The following is a 16037-nucleotide window of genomic DNA, read 5'->3' as shown; positions in this document are numbered from 1 at the left end:
TGGATGTGGTGTATCGGGACTTTCAAAAAGACTTTGAAAAGATCCCACACAAGAGATTAGTGTGCAAAATTAGAGCACATGGTATTGAGGGTAAGGTATTGACATGGATAGAGAACTGGTTGGCAGACAGGAAGCAAAGGGTAAGAATTAACGGATCCTTTTCAAAATGGGGTGTCGCAAGGCTCGCTGCTGGGACCCCAGTTATTTACAATATATATTAACGATTTAGATGAGGAAATTAAATGTGACATCTCCAAGTTTGCAGATGACACAAAGCTGGGTGGCAGTATGAGCTGCGATGAGGATGCTATGAGGCTGCAGGATGACTTGGATAGGTTGGCTGTGTGGGCAGATGCACAGCAGATGCAGTATAATGCAGTAAATGTGAGGTTATCCACTTTGGTGGCAAGAACAGGAAGGCAGATTATTATCTGAATGGTGTCAGATTAGGAAAAGGGGATGTGCAACGAGATCTGGGTGTGCTTGTACATCAGTCACTGAAAGTAAACATGCAGGTACAGCATCCAGTGAAGAAAGCTAATGGCATGTTGGCCTTCATTGCGAGAGGATTTGAGTTTAGGAGAAAGGAGGTCCTACTGCAGTTGTACAGGGCCCCGGTGAGACCGCACCTGGAATATTGTGTGCAATTTTGGTCTCCTAATTTGAAGAAATACATTATTTCTATTGAGGGAGTGCAGCATAGTTTGACCAGGTTAATTCCTGGTATGACGGGACTGACATATGATGAAAGAATGGGTCGACTGGACTTGTATTCACTGGGATTTAGAAGGATGATAGGAGATCTTATAGAAACATGTAAAATTCTTAAAGGTTTGGACAGGCTAGATGCAGGTAAATGTTTCCAGATGTTGGGGAAGTCCAGAACTAGGGATCACACTTTAAGAATAAAGGGTAGGCCATTTAGGACTGAGGTGGGGAAAAATGTCTTCACCCAGAGAATTGTGAATCTGTGGAATTCTCTGCCACAGAAGTCAGTGGAGGCCAATTCACTGGATGTTTTCAAGAGAGAGTTAGATTTAGCTTTTGGAGCTAAAGGAATCAAGGGATATGGGGAAAAAGCAGGAACTGATTTAAGAAGATCAGCCATGATCATATTGAATGGCGGTACTGACTCAAAGGGCCGAATGCCCTACTACACCTTTTTCCCTATTTATGTATGTTTCTCTCACCCACCTTTTCTGTTCCTTCCGTTTGTCACCATCCCAGTACTAACAGATAGTCTTCAAGTGGAAACATTAATAGATATATCCTAATCTGCTGAGTATTTTCAGCATTTTCTGGTTTTGATTTTGGAGGAAAAACATTTTTATTTTGACTTTCACACCCTGGACTTACTCTTTAATGTATCTAAAACGAGCGTATTCCTTTTCACACTTCATAGATAGTTTGTAACATCTTGGGTCAAGTCCTGTTTTCAATAACATTAGAACATTACTCCTGCTCACATAGTTTTAGTTAGTAAGTGATGGTAATGATTCTGCTGTAGCTGTTTTACTTCTCCGATTCCCTGTTTACTGTACGCCTTTTATCTTTATTTTGTAATTTTTTATAACTTCTGTCCTCTACTCCCTCACGGGCAGCCGTTGCTCAGGGACTTGCTACCACTCCAGAGGGATACTCCGATACCACAGCAGTTTTTGGTGTGTGACAGTGAAAAGTGGAAAGGGACAGAGCTGGGAAATCTGCAGAAATTTGCAATTCCCTTCTGGATTTCTTAATGATTCTGACAAGTGCATTGGTCCCTCGGCTACTCCACTCTGCTGAACATAAGGCTGTGTTGCAACCTCTACTCCAGAATTGCCTCACAAGGGGCGTTTTTTTGCTGTGGGGATCTCGATGGAAGATCTCAATAGCAGCATTGGGGCTGGGGTGTGATGAGGTGTCTGAAGTTGTGAAAGTGCAGTGGTGTTTCAATAACGAGGACTAAGAATACTTACAAAAAGTTTGATAATTAGATTTAATGAGCCATTGGTTTCAATACACCAGACACCGAACAGCTCTCCCCAACTGTGACATTAAATGTAAATCACTTATTCATAGGATTCCAAACTCAACATTAAACAGGGGGCTATTGCCTGAAACAAATGTATACTTTGGGCACACAATTGCAGGCATCATTCAAAATGAAATTGCAAAGAGCCTTTATTAATGAAGGGATATGGTCACTGAGCCCACTTTGAAGCCATTACTGGTCTCTAAGTGCCATGTGGAGGTAATGAAAACTGAATCAAAGAATGCAAACAGTTCCCAGATATTATGAGAGGAAACCTAGTCTGTTCTGAAATGTACTTGAATCCCGAGTTCCTTTCAGAATGTAAATTTCAGTACATTCTGAAATACAACTCAGAATGATAGTTGGGTGCAGATATTAAGTGGCTGATCAAAGGGAACAGCTGGACATTTTCATATTCACTTTTAAAGATAGAATTTTATTGGTGTCTATGATGGGTGAAATAAAGATGATTTAAGAAACAATAATTTAATGTCACATCCACCCAATGCATTAACAATACTGAGCATTTGAAAACGCACACCTTCAAATTCAAGAACAGTTTCTTCACAGATGTTATCAGGCAGCTGAACGGTCCTCTCATCGGCTAATGTATCATCCTGACCTCCCATCTACCTCATTGGAGACCTATGAACTGTCTGTAATTGGACTTCAATGTTATCTTTGCACTAAATGTTGTACCCTTTATCTTTTATCTGTGCATTGTGGATGGCTTGATTGTTATCATCCATAGTCTTTTCTTGACTGGATAGCACTCAAACAAAAGCTTTTCACTGGACCTTGGTACATGTGTCAATAATAAACTAAACTAAACTAAACTAAACATATCTATATCATTTGCATTGGTTTCTGCACCAAATCATTTCAGGATTTCTCTACAGTAGCATTCCTTAGAAACCATTTCACAGAGCGTCACAAGCAGTACATGGTGTGGTCTGTAAATGTGATTGGTCAACACGCCTGCACTACTCACTCAGAAGCAGGCTTTCAGTTTTTTAACAACAGTCCAAGTTCGGAGATTTTGGCAAACTTTGGCAGAACAAGCATTTCCCTTTCAAAATAATAAATGATAATGAGCAATTTTAGACTACTTTACTAAGGCTTTAAGATACAGCGTGGAAACAGGTCCTTCGGCACACCGAGTCCGCATGGACCTGCGATCACCCCGTACACTAGCACTAAGGTTAATTTACAAGTTTTTACTGAAGCCAATTAACCTGCACACCTCTACATCTTTGGAGAATGGGAGAAAACCAGAGCACCCGGGGAAAACCCATGTGGGTTGTACAAACTCCACACAAACAGCCGGCCCCATAGTCAGAATCGAACCGTGGTATTTAGCAGAGTAAAGGGCCTGTCCCACTTGGTCGTCATTTGCACGACATAATTTATGCATCATGATGCACGACACGCGCATCGTGATGTGCGCATGGCGTGCATTACGCACGCATGGCGCGTAGTGAGGCGTGGTGGCATAGACAGTGACGGGCGGTTGCGCGCGGCGTCCCAGGATTTTGGGATTCACATAGTCTTTGCATGCCACCTGCGTGACGCGCAAATGATGCCCAAGTGGGACAGGCCCTTAATACGGTGACACTATCGCCGTGCCGCCGTGTTGCCACGATTTTACTTAAAACGCAACATTTTATAAATGCGATTAACTATGAAACAGTAACGAAACTACATGTGTAGAGAGTGACTTGATCTTTCTCACTTCTAATGTGATGTTCGAGAATGCTGAAGAATGAACTGCAATGAGTTGTTACCAGATTAAACTGGGAACAGGACAGGCATTAGACTTTTAAGTGGCTATCGGACTTGATGAACATGGTTTAGTTTTCAACTGCTGAATTTAATTAAACTGGCCAAACAAACAAAAATTGTAAGAACTTTTAGAATGGCGTGTTCTGTTAACGTAAGTAGAAATTTTCTAAAGTCATAAATTGCGAAGAATAAAGCAATGGAGTGGCAGTGGAGTCTTCAGCAATGAAGTGTTGTGAAATTTCCTGTTCTTTTAAGTGAAAATGTCCTCATCTTTTTTTAAAGATAGCTGATTAAATGTGTTTCTATGCCTTTATATAAATAACTATTTATGTTTCATATTATGTGTGTTACTTGATATGATGGAAAACAAAGCTTTTCACTGTACTTCGCAACATGTGATAAACATATATCTAAATCTATGTTTTGATGATGGTACAGGTATCAGGTAATTTGAAGATATGCTCCCAAATTTGACATTGAAACTTGCGCTGAGTTTGAGTCAATCATTCACAATCATTATTAATATAGGTTTAAAATTTCTGTTGACAATAAATAGCATTTTTTCTGCTCTCCAAGAACATGTTATCATTGCCTGTATAGTTTAGTTCAAAGGTTTCAAAGGTATTTTATTGTCACGTATACCAATTAATGTACAGTGACATGCGAATTACCATAGCCACACAAAAAAAAAGCAACAAGACACACAACTACATAAAAGTTAACATAAACAACCACCACAATGGATTCCCCACATACTTTTTCTACCCTCCCACAAATATGTAATATGTGAATATGTGATTCTGTTCCATTCTGTTTGTAGTCTGTTTGTTGTTTTTTTTTTGCACAATTCGCGAGCATTGCCACTTTTCATTTCACTGCACATCTCGTATGTGTATGTGACGAATAAACGTGACTTGACTTGTCTTGACTTGACTTCTTCACTGCGATGGAAGGCAATAAAGTCCAATATTCTTCCTCTTTATTCTCCCGCGGTCAGGGCAGTCGAACCATCCGTCGGGGTGATCGAAGCTCCCACAGCCGGTGGTTGAAGCTCCCGCTTTGGGGCAATCGAAGCTCCTGCGGCTTGGAGTTCCCGAAGTCGGCCTCTAACCAGAGACTGCGAGCTCCAAGGTGTTAAATTCCGCAGGCCCCCGTGGTTGGAGCCCCAAAGTTGACCCCCAACAGGGATCGTGAGCTCCACGATGGTGTCCCACAGGCACCTGCGGTGAGGTTCCCGAAGTCGGTCTTCAGCAAAGGCCGCCACTTCCTTGATGTTTGGCCGCAGTGCGGACGGAGGTACGATATGGGAAAAAATCGCATCTCCGTCGAGGTAAGAGATTAGAAAATGTTTCCCCCAACTCCCCTCCTCCACCACCCACATAAAACAAACTAAAGAACACTACAAACATACATTTAACACATACTAGACTAAGTGGGACCTGTTGGGTCCCAGCATCACACGGGAGGGCTGGTCACCAACGCAATATTCCACCTCTCCACCAATTTCAATACTGCTCGCCAGTGGGGGGGGGGGCTGTCTGTTGCGCTAGTATGGGTGTTGCGGGCCGAAGGTACTGGTTTCCAGAGGGCTAGTATAGACATTGTGGGCCGTATGGATGCTTGGGCAGGCATCCAACTGTTGCAACGATTTTAAAAGCCAAGCCACGGCAAACAATTGGGCTGCAGCCACCCTACAACCAAAATTCACTTTGTGAACACAAACCTGTTAAAAAAAAAAGGTGAGGCAAACAATTGGGCTGCTGACACCCGACAACCAAAATTCACTTTGTGAACACAAACTTGTTAAAAAAAAAGGCGAGGCAAACAATTGGACTGCAGACACCCGACAACCAAAATTCACTTTGTGAACAGAAACTTGTTAAAAAAGCGAGGCAAACAATTGGGCTGCAGACACCCGACAACCAAAATTCACTTTGTGAACACAAACTTGTTAAAAAAAAAAGGCGAGGCAAACAATTGGGCTGCAGACACCCGACAACCAAAATTCACTTTGTGAACACAAACTTGTTAAAAAAAAAAGGTGAGGCAAACAATTGGGCTGCAGACACCCAACAACCAAAATTCATTTTGTGAACACAAACGTTTTAAAAAGGCTGCAGCCACTTTACAGCCGCATCAAGGGGACTCACCGTGGAGTAGACATGCCTTCAGTGTTATTCGCAGCTCAAAGAGCCGTGAGCCGTGACCCTCTCACTTCCTGGTTCTGGCAGAGACTGAGTGAGGCACGACACTTCCTGGTTTTATAGTCCCTCCCCCTGCCGCCAGCGGGGGCAACAGAGAGAATGGGGAATTTTGTAAAAACGTTAATATCTCTCTCATTTTTAATCGACGGAAAAAATCCTCTGGTCTCATACGGCGGAGGGGGGCTCTGAGCGAGGTGGCCAAAAATGACGGCCGTAGGTGGCGGCGTTCTCTCGGAAATCGCAGCACAGTGGGCCAAAAACGGTCAAGATCAGAGATTTAATAATATAGACTATTACACCAGCAAGGAAGGAAGGGACAGACAGACAGTTGGCGAGGCAGCCATTGTTGGCGCCACCCGGTGGATTCAGAGATCGGTAGTTTAGAGATATAGCGTGGAAACAGGCCCTTCGGCCCACCAAAACCATTCCAACCAGTGAACATCCGTACACTAGTTTCTATCCAACAGTACATACATACTATTTGCAGAAGACAATTAACTTAAAGCATGCACATCTTTGGAATGTGAAATTGGAGCACCCGGAGAAAACCATGCGGTCACATGGAGAAAGTACAAACTCTGTACAGCGAGCACCCATGGTCAGGATGGAACCTGGGTCTCTGGCGCTGTGCGTCACTGTGCCACCCCTTCCTTTGTTAAAATATAAACCCATCAAACTACAGAATACCTTCCTTTCATTGAACAATATGGGAATCATTCCCTTTTCTATTAAAACTTCCAAAACACCAAAAGCTTTGTCCCCGAAGAAAATCAGAAGGGAAATTAAGATCTCCCTTGCACTCCTGCCATGACGTCAATGGTCACATCCTGAAAGGCCTAGAACTTAGACTGTGACACAGATAAGTCAAATCTTGGTTGACTGTTGTGATTTTGATGGAAGCTGCGCCTGTCACTTGTAAAGGTGCAATGGATGAGGCAAAGGTTTCAGCCACTTTAATATTCTCTGGCATCTCCTCTAAAGGTCTTTTTACATGTGTAACCCTTTGAGTTGCTCAGTTCAGCAAGTCGGGTGGTGAGACTTTGCTGGCCAGAAGCATCTAAAAATACTTTAGTGTGTTCACATTGAACAATTTTGCAATAATTGATTTAAAATGAATGGTAATGGTAATAATATAACTGCTGAACCATTGTTCATATGTATTTAATGAAAGATTTCCTGTTCTTACCTGTCATGGCTAATATATGATTGATTCATTGATTTAGTCAGTTCTACTAAACTACCACGAAACAATAATGAAATTGAAACAGACCACAGGTATCACCCCAGACACTGACACAACCAAGGTATAATCAGCTTAGTCAACAATGTTAATTTATAGTTTTGTTTAGTTTAGAGATACAGCGTGGAAACTGACCTTTCGGCCCACGCCAACCATCGATCACCTGTTCAAACTAGTTTCACGTTATCCCGCTTTGTCATCTACTCCTTGCATTCTTGGGGCAATTTACGGAAGCCAATTAAACTAGAAATCCGCACGTCTTTGGAATGTGGGAGGAAACTGAAGCACCCAGAGGAAACGGGGACAACGTTTAAACTCCACACAGACAGCTCCAGATGTCAGAATTGAATTTGGGTCTCTAGCACTGTGAGGCATCAGCTCCACCTTCACACTTATACTGCAGACCTCGAGCAAAGCTGTGTGAGCTGCCTCACGGATTAGTGAATAAATGCTCAGCATCGCCCAACATGATGGTAAATTAAATGGCCATTGTAAATCAGCCATTCTATAAGTGGGTGATAAGAAAATCAAGGGGAATTAACGGGCATATGAAAGGTAATAATAGGCCAAATGGAAACAGGAGAGGGAGCAGAATTGATAGGAGTGCTGAAAACAGGCACAGTGGGCTGAATGGCTTCTTTCATGTAGTATTGAAATATTAAATTTAACCTGTTATGTCTGTGTTGGCTCTTTGATAGTGCTTATTAATTTGACCCATTCCCTTAATCTTTCTTTTATCTAATTTTCATGAAGTTTTTAATATAATGTCTGTTTCTACCACCCTTTCAGGAAGTAAATTCCAGGTCACATAACATTTCTCCATGTTGACACCGGTTCTTTTGTCATTCGCTTTAAACCTGTGCCTCTGATTAATGGTATTCCTGCTACTGAAAATCATTTCTCTATACTATATCAAACCCATTAATCATTTTGGTCACCCCTGTCAAAGCTCCCTTTACTTTTTCTCTGATTTAAGAAGAACAACCTCTGTTTCAACAGTTCGACAAAAATAATTGAAATTTCTCATCCCTGGTATAATTCTAACAAATCTGCTCTGCCTAGAAAACCTGACATTCTTCCTAAAGTGGTGAACCCAAAACTGAACACAGGGCTCTCGCTGTGGGTTAGCCAGCATTAACACAGCTTCCTTTCTTCTGGGCTATTTAAAAAGGTATGGGTCCAATTTGCCATATCAAAGCCTGCTTAAAATGTGCATGTTTCAAAGACTTGCATACCTACTACCTCACCCCTCCCCTCTCTTCTGCAGGTCTCCCTGTTCATGTGGAACATTATTCTTTCGACCAAATAGCCATAATTCCCCCTTTTCCCAATTAAAGTTAACCTCCCACATGTCTGCCAGTTTAGCCTAATTATTAATTAGGATAGTTTTGAAATTATTGCTTGCATACATTATTTCAGGACATAATTATGTATCGAAAGCAGCGGTTGTCCTAAGCACACCTCCCTCCATCCCTCACGGTGGCGCAGCGGTAGAGTTGCTGCCTTACAGCGCTTGCAGCGCCGGAGACCCGGGTTCGATCCCGACTACGGGTGCTGTCTGTACGGAGTTTGTACGTTCTCCCCGTGACCGCGTGGGTCTTCTCCGATGTCTTTGGTTTCCTCCCACACTCCAAGGACGTATGCAGGTTAATTGGCTTGGTGTATGTGTAAATTATCCTGTGTTAGCAAAAATAGTTGGACAGTGTTAGTGTGTGGGGATCGCTGGTCGGTGCGGGCTCTGTGGGCCGAAGGGCCTGTTTCCGCTCAAAACTAAACTAAACTCACTGTACTCTGCATGGGCATTACACATCCATGTACTGCTGTTCCATTGCTTCACTGTTAATTCCCCCCTTACTGGCATGGCTTGTGTGGGTGCTTTGTCAAAACGCTGTTTCAAAATTGATATATGCAGCATAAACTATATTAAATCATGAAGTATCTCTCTGAGTTCATCAAGTAACAGGATGCAAATCAAAGCTAATTCACCTTTATTTATCCCTCGCTCTTTGTAAACATGGACATTTTACATTTCTCCCATATCTCATGAGGATTTAAAAATGATGGCCAGAGACTCTGCAATCTGCACCTCTACTTCCATCATTGATATTTCTATCACAATCAGGTGACTTTCTTGAGGAATGCTTTGTTATTTTTAGCCTATCCAGCATTGTCACTGTCTCTTGCTCTGTTGCTCCATTAGCTCCATCCACTGTTTTTTAGTGAATTCTGATGCAAAATATTCCCCGAGTATATCAGCCATTCCCTCTACTTCCACAAGATCTATTTTTTGGTTTACAAAAATCTCACCCTATCATATAAGGGAGTGGGTCAAATTAATAATAACCTATCACCCAATCAATGATTTTAAAATGTTGGATACGCATTTGACGGAAATAAGGATTATAGGATACAGTTAAAAAAACAAAATGTTAGTTGGAGGTCTTTTATGTAGTGGGTGGGGGAGGGGAAGGGGGAAACTTTATTTTCTAGTCCCCTACCTGGTCGGAGAGGCAGCTTCCCTCCGAGATGTTTCTTCGCCCCTTCCTCGCGGCCTACCATCGAGACTGGAGCAGTGTTTCCTGTCGGGACCTGCCGGAACCCCAGCTTCGGCGATGGCACAGCGCTGGGACACCATCACGGAGCAGGCGATGCCTTACCGGGTCGCCGTGCGGTAAGCTCCGGAGTGCGGTGACCGGCGACTCCAACATCGAGGAGCTGCGGTCTGCGGAGCGTCCAGCCGCGGGCGGCGCTGGATTTAAAACACCGTGGAGCCTGGGATCTCTTGCCGAGATCGCCAGAGTCGGAGCTCCGACCAGCGCGGCCTGTGGACTTTGGGTGCCGCGGTCTCCGGGGAGGGAGCGGCTGCTCCAGACATTTCCAAGCTGCCGAGGAGTGTTCATCCGACGCCGGAGTTCCATCTTTCCGGCAAGAGGGCCTGAAAACATCGGACTGGCTGCGGAGGCCGCAAATAGGAAGAGGACTTAACTTTTTGATGCCTTTCCCCACAGTGGAAAATTTTCATTCTGTTGTGGGGGGACATTCATGTTGAATTCTATAACGTGTTGTGTCATTTTTTCTTATTTTTAATTTTTCTATGGATGTACGGAAACTTAATTATTTATTTTATGTAAAGCACTTCGACGCGAGTTGATTTAAACGTGCTATATAAATAACATTTACTTACTTACTTACTTACTTACAGTTTTGAAATGCGACAGAGTGAATGGTTCTGCGGAGATCTATGGTCAGTGGGTGGAATGGCCTCCTTTGGTGGGTCTTGACCTTCTGATGGTGTGTTCAAGGAACAGGGACAGTGAAGAAAGTGTTTGGTACAGTTGTCTTCATTGATGGGTATTGAGTACAAAGGTTGAGACATCATGATATAGCTGGACAAGTGAGACCGCACTTGGTATGTTGTGTCATTTTAGTCACCCAGCCTTCGGAAGGAAATTGTCAAGTTAGAAGATATTCGCCAGGATTTTGCCTTGACGTGGGCTTGCATTATGAGGCGCATTTCAAAGGGATTAGTCTTTTCCAAGACCTCGTTCCATTCTTCTATTCCCACCTACCGTTCTCCATCTTATGACATTTTTCCATGCAACTGCAGGAAATACAATATCTATCCTTTCACCTCTTCCCTTCTCACCATCCAGGAACCAAAGCAGTCTTTCCAGGTGGACAAGGGAATAATTTGCACTTTTTCCAATCTAAAGTACCACATTACATAATTACAATGTGGTCTCCTTTACACTGGAGAAACCTAAAGAATGTAGGTGATCAGTGTGCGGACCACCTGCATTTCATCAACAGGAGCGATACTGAGCATCTGGAGTTGTCTCCTTCCATTCTGATCTTTCTGTCTGTGGCCTCCTATAATGAAGTCCAACGCAATCTTGAGGGACAACACGTCTGGGTATGTTGCAAGTTACCAGATTCAATGTATAATTCTGCAAGTGTTTCTTTCAGTCTGAGTCAGAAGTGGCCATGTTTGTCCCTGCCATCATTTTGGTTGGCATGGCTCGGCCTGCTGTTCAGCTCTCACCAATAACCTTGCTGTTGATCCTGAACTATCATTGCTAATTTAGTCTCATCCTGTCGACGATATTCTTTTTGTTTTTGTCGATTCCTTTCTCCACCTTCTCTGTTCCTGTAAACTATTTTTTTTTCTTTCCCAGCTCTGATGAAGCTTCTTGGACCAGAAATGTTAACTCCTTCACTTTCTGCAGTAGTGGCCTGATCTGCTGAATGCTTTCAGCATTTGCTTTTTTGTTTCAGTTTTGCAGCATCTGCATTTATTTTTCAGGACGAGACATAGTGCAGACGTCAAATGCATAATGAACAATAGTTACCCTTAGAACTATCACCAGCGCTGCAGCTTGATTTGGTCGACAGCTCTAATATAATACTAAGACTGTCCTGTCCTGGGCCCAGCACATAAAGGTAATCATGAAGAAGGCGTGCTGGCATCTCTACTTTCTTAGAGGTTTATTGAGGTTTGATATGTCTCCGAATACTCTATCATCTTTTAAAGATGTATTGTAGAAAGTAGCTTGACTGGTTGCATCATGGCATGGTTCCTGAGGACATTAAAAAAGACTGGTCTGCCCCAACAGCTGCTGACAACCTTCTACCACAGCACCACAGAGAGCATTTTAACGTATGGCATCTCTGTGTGGTATCTCAGCTGCACGGAGGCGGAGAGGAGAGCTCTTCAGCGCGTCGTCCACAGGAATATTGGGACACAGCTACCAGCCTTGGAGGGCATTTACCACACACGGTGCCTCAGGAAGGCCATCAGCATCCATAAAGACTCCTCACACCCTTGTAATGGACTGTGCGAACTACTTCCCTCCGGCAGACGTTACAAGGCCTTCTACGCCCGAACCTCCAGACACAGGAACAGCTTCATTCCCAGAGCTATAGCGGCTCTGAACCGGCCCTGCTGAGTGCCCCCCAGCCCCCCTGGACTGTCTCCCTCGGATGGTCACGTCGCACAAACACATCTGCACTTTAGTCTGTTTGACTGTTTTGACTATTTTACTGTTGTAATGTTCTTTTCACAAACCATGTTCTTGGGGTGTCTAAATCTAATTTTTATTAGTTATTTAAGTTATGACATCGGATGGAAGCTGCATACCAAATCTCGTTGCACTTATGTGCAATGACAATGAAAGATATTATTTTTATTATTATTATTATTATTATTATTATTATTATTATTATTATTATTATTATTATTATTATTATTATTATTATTATTATTATTATTATTATTATTATTATTATTATTTGTTAATTCCAACAGACATGAACTTGAGTGTAGAAATTAGTGGATTCAGCCTGACTCATCGCAAGCAGAGCCTTCTCCTCCATCAATAGCCTCTACATGAGATGCTGTCACAATAAATCAGCATTTATTATCATGGAACCCCACCATCCTGGCCATGCCTTCTTCTCACTACCACCATTGGGAAGGAGGTATAGAAGTCTTCTGATAAGCTCTCTACACTTGCCATTATTTCCTGTTTCCTTTAGGATTAGTCTGCACATGGATGTGCAGGGGCAAGCCGCCCCTCACTACTCTGGATGATACATATATTATATTTGCATTCCCCTCTGCCTCTCATCAGCTTTAAGGCATGCAAGAACCTTCCAAAAAATGAACAAATATAACATCCCGTCCACATCCACGAATCTCTGGCTCATAACACCAGCAACCCATTAAATATCATGCAGAAACAGGGAACTGCAGATGCTGGAAACTTGAGCAAAATACAAATTGTTAGAGAAACTCAGAATCAGGCACACCTGGGGGAGGGAATGGACACGCGATGTTTTGGGTCAGTACCTTCTTCTAAAGAAGGGTCTTAACTTGAAGCTTCATCCATTCTCTCCGCCCCCAGATGCTTCCTAATGCTGCTCCTCCAACACATGGTGTTTGGCCATTGAATATCATGTTGAGCTTTCAATTCTACATCCTCTGGAGAAACAGTAGGCCATTCAGACTCTTTATCAATACCACCATCAGTGAGATAACAGTTGGCCTGATTCATAGTTCAATTTATCCACCTCAGCTCCATATCCATAAATACATTTGGCTGACAAAAGATAGTTAAATTCAACTTTAAAGTTATACGTTTTGCCACAGCCTCCTGGTTTCATGGAAGACCATTTCACAGTTGTGTGAAGAAGTATATGCTAGTTTTTCTCCTGAATGTCCCACCTCCAATTTTAAGATTATGTCTCCTTGTGATGGACCCTATTTTTCTGTTTATCAAAACCTTTCAATCTCATTTAATTCTGTACATAATTCGACCATGTGGTGATGTTCTGGAGAATCAGTGCAGCATTCCCATCTTTGAAAGGTCTGTCCACAATCTGTGAGATGTGATCTAATTAAGGCTTGGTATTGTTCCTCCCCCACCCTTTTTTTTCAAAACTAACATTCTATCAACCTTTGATGATTCTTAAAAACTGGTAAAATTGCAAATCGTCCCTAGTGTGTGCAGGATAGTGTAAGTGTGTGGGGATTGCAGGTTGGTGCAGACCTGGTGGCCAACGGGCATGTTTCCATGCTGTATCTCTAAACTAAACTAAACTAAACTAAACTAAACTAAACTAAACTAAACTAAACTAAACTAAACTAAACTAAACTAAACTAAACTGAACTAAACTGCAAAATCTTCCCAAACCACTCACAGTGCAAGCAAACTAATGCCAGCATCCACCATCAGGCCCAGTATCATTGCTCCACTGACACCAATCATCTCCATGTCTTTTGCATGTTCAACATCAGCTTCCCAAATAAGGGCATCTATTCCAAGATTCATGTGGGCAAAGGATTTCCGGGAAGCACATGGTTCAAGGATATTCTAAAGGGCCTGTCCCACCAGCATGCGATTGCATGCGTCTAGCGCGACCAAACGTGGTGGCTTGAGCCGTACGGCCTCGCGGGGCCGGTCCCAATTCGAACCGCGGAGGTGTATGGAGTTGTGCGGGACTGGTCCCGACATCATACTCACCAATCATCTGGGCAGGAGGAGGCCCGATGGAATTTGGGTGTCGCATGGCGCCGGGCGGTGACATCATCACGCAACGGCACGCAGTGCGGTGACGTCATCGCGCAACGCCATGCACTAGGCGTACGCCATCAAGCGCTGCGTACGATGTCAAGACGCTGTGTACGACGTCAAGACGCTGCGTACGCCCGTCGAGGCGCTGCGTACGGCCTCAATGCGGCTGTGGGCCCGACAGGCCGTTGTCGGACAGGATTTTCGGACAGTGCAAGATTTTTGGAGCTCCACGCGATGTCGGGACCAGCCCCCCGCACAACACCATACGCCTCCACCGATCAAAGTGGGACCGGCCCCGCGAGGCTGTACGCCTCAAGCGACCACGTTTGGTCGCGCTAGACGCATGCTATCGCATGCTGGTTGGACAGGCCCTTTAAAGCTTTGAAATATTGCAACATCTCCACTGGCCTGTGGAAATCCCTGACCCATGATCGTTCAAGGTGAAGAAGCAGTATTTTAATGAGAAGTGAAACTTTAAACCTCTTTGCTAGTGGCGTGCAGAAATCAAGTGTAATGAATGAAAGGAGCATACCAACTCCAATATTACATACTACCCCTGCCCCATCAATCACCTCTCGTCCTACCTGTGGCTGAGACTGCAAATGCTACACTGGTCTTATCCGCCACCTCTGAGCCCACAACATAGCAGCAGAAGCAGGTCATCCTCCAACATGAGGGAAGACTTAGAAAAAAAACATATAGAATTGAAAACTTTCTTCCTTCGAGCTGTAAAGGTCAGACAACAGTAACTTATCATTACTGTTGACCAGGCAAAATAACAGTCAAGAAGCAGATAAATGTTATTGTGGAACTCTTGCCCCTCATCACAGGCAGACGAGTACTGAATTTTATGTGCACTGTTGAAAATCAATCCCAGAGCTGTCAGTGTAAATTACTTCTCACTTAAAGAGACCCAGATTTGTGTAACTGACCCAGGGAAGGAGTTGAATTTTTGTTTTGTTTGGTTAACTGGGACAGAAATCTTGTCTTATTCACATTCAACATCCTTTTATCTGTCAGTCCCACCTCCTCTCGTGTCATTCGATTTCTCCTGGTCTGTACCCTATCAGAGGTTTACCCTGCTAGTTCTCCCTGACCCTCCGCCCTTTCCCTGTTTCATCATCTTCTTTCTTGCCTTTCTCTACCTCAGCTCCAACATCATCAGATACCATGACCGCTCCACAGAATTTGCATCCACTTCAGATAAACATTGAAGACTTTTCCCCTGCTTTTTCCAAAAGTGCAGATAGACACAAAATTCTGGAGTAGCTCAGTGGGACAGGCAGCGTTTCTGGAGAGAGCAATGGGTGACGTTACGGGTCGAGATCTTTCTTCAATCAGAAACATCACCCATTGCTTCTCTCCAGAGATGATGCCTGTCCCGCTGAGTTACTCCAGCATTTTGTGTCTACCTTCAGTTTAAACCAGCATCTGCAGTTCCTTCCTACACTTTTCCAAAATTGTTCTGTGTTCGTTTCTGCTCATTGTGGTGATCGGCTCATAACTAGCTGGAGATGCACTTGGTGTGACTGCACCATCCAGTGGCCACACTGCTGTTCCCAGGGGTGACTTCTTGGTGGCTTTCAACCGTTGACAAATATTAATATAGATGTAACACGTTGAAAAGAGTGCAACTTTTTTTAACATTCAACTGAACCATGGGAATGGCTGCAGATTGGAATCCAAGCCTCTTTCAGAGAAAAATATGCAACCTCTTGAAATTC

This window comes from Amblyraja radiata, chromosome 1 (genome assembly GCF_010909765.2).
Source record: "Amblyraja radiata isolate CabotCenter1 chromosome 1, sAmbRad1.1.pri, whole genome shotgun sequence".
Lineage (NCBI taxonomy): Eukaryota > Metazoa > Chordata > Chondrichthyes > Rajiformes > Rajidae > Amblyraja > Amblyraja radiata.
The sequence above is the reverse complement of the archived record's forward strand: the minus strand, read 5'-3'. Positions refer to the sequence as shown.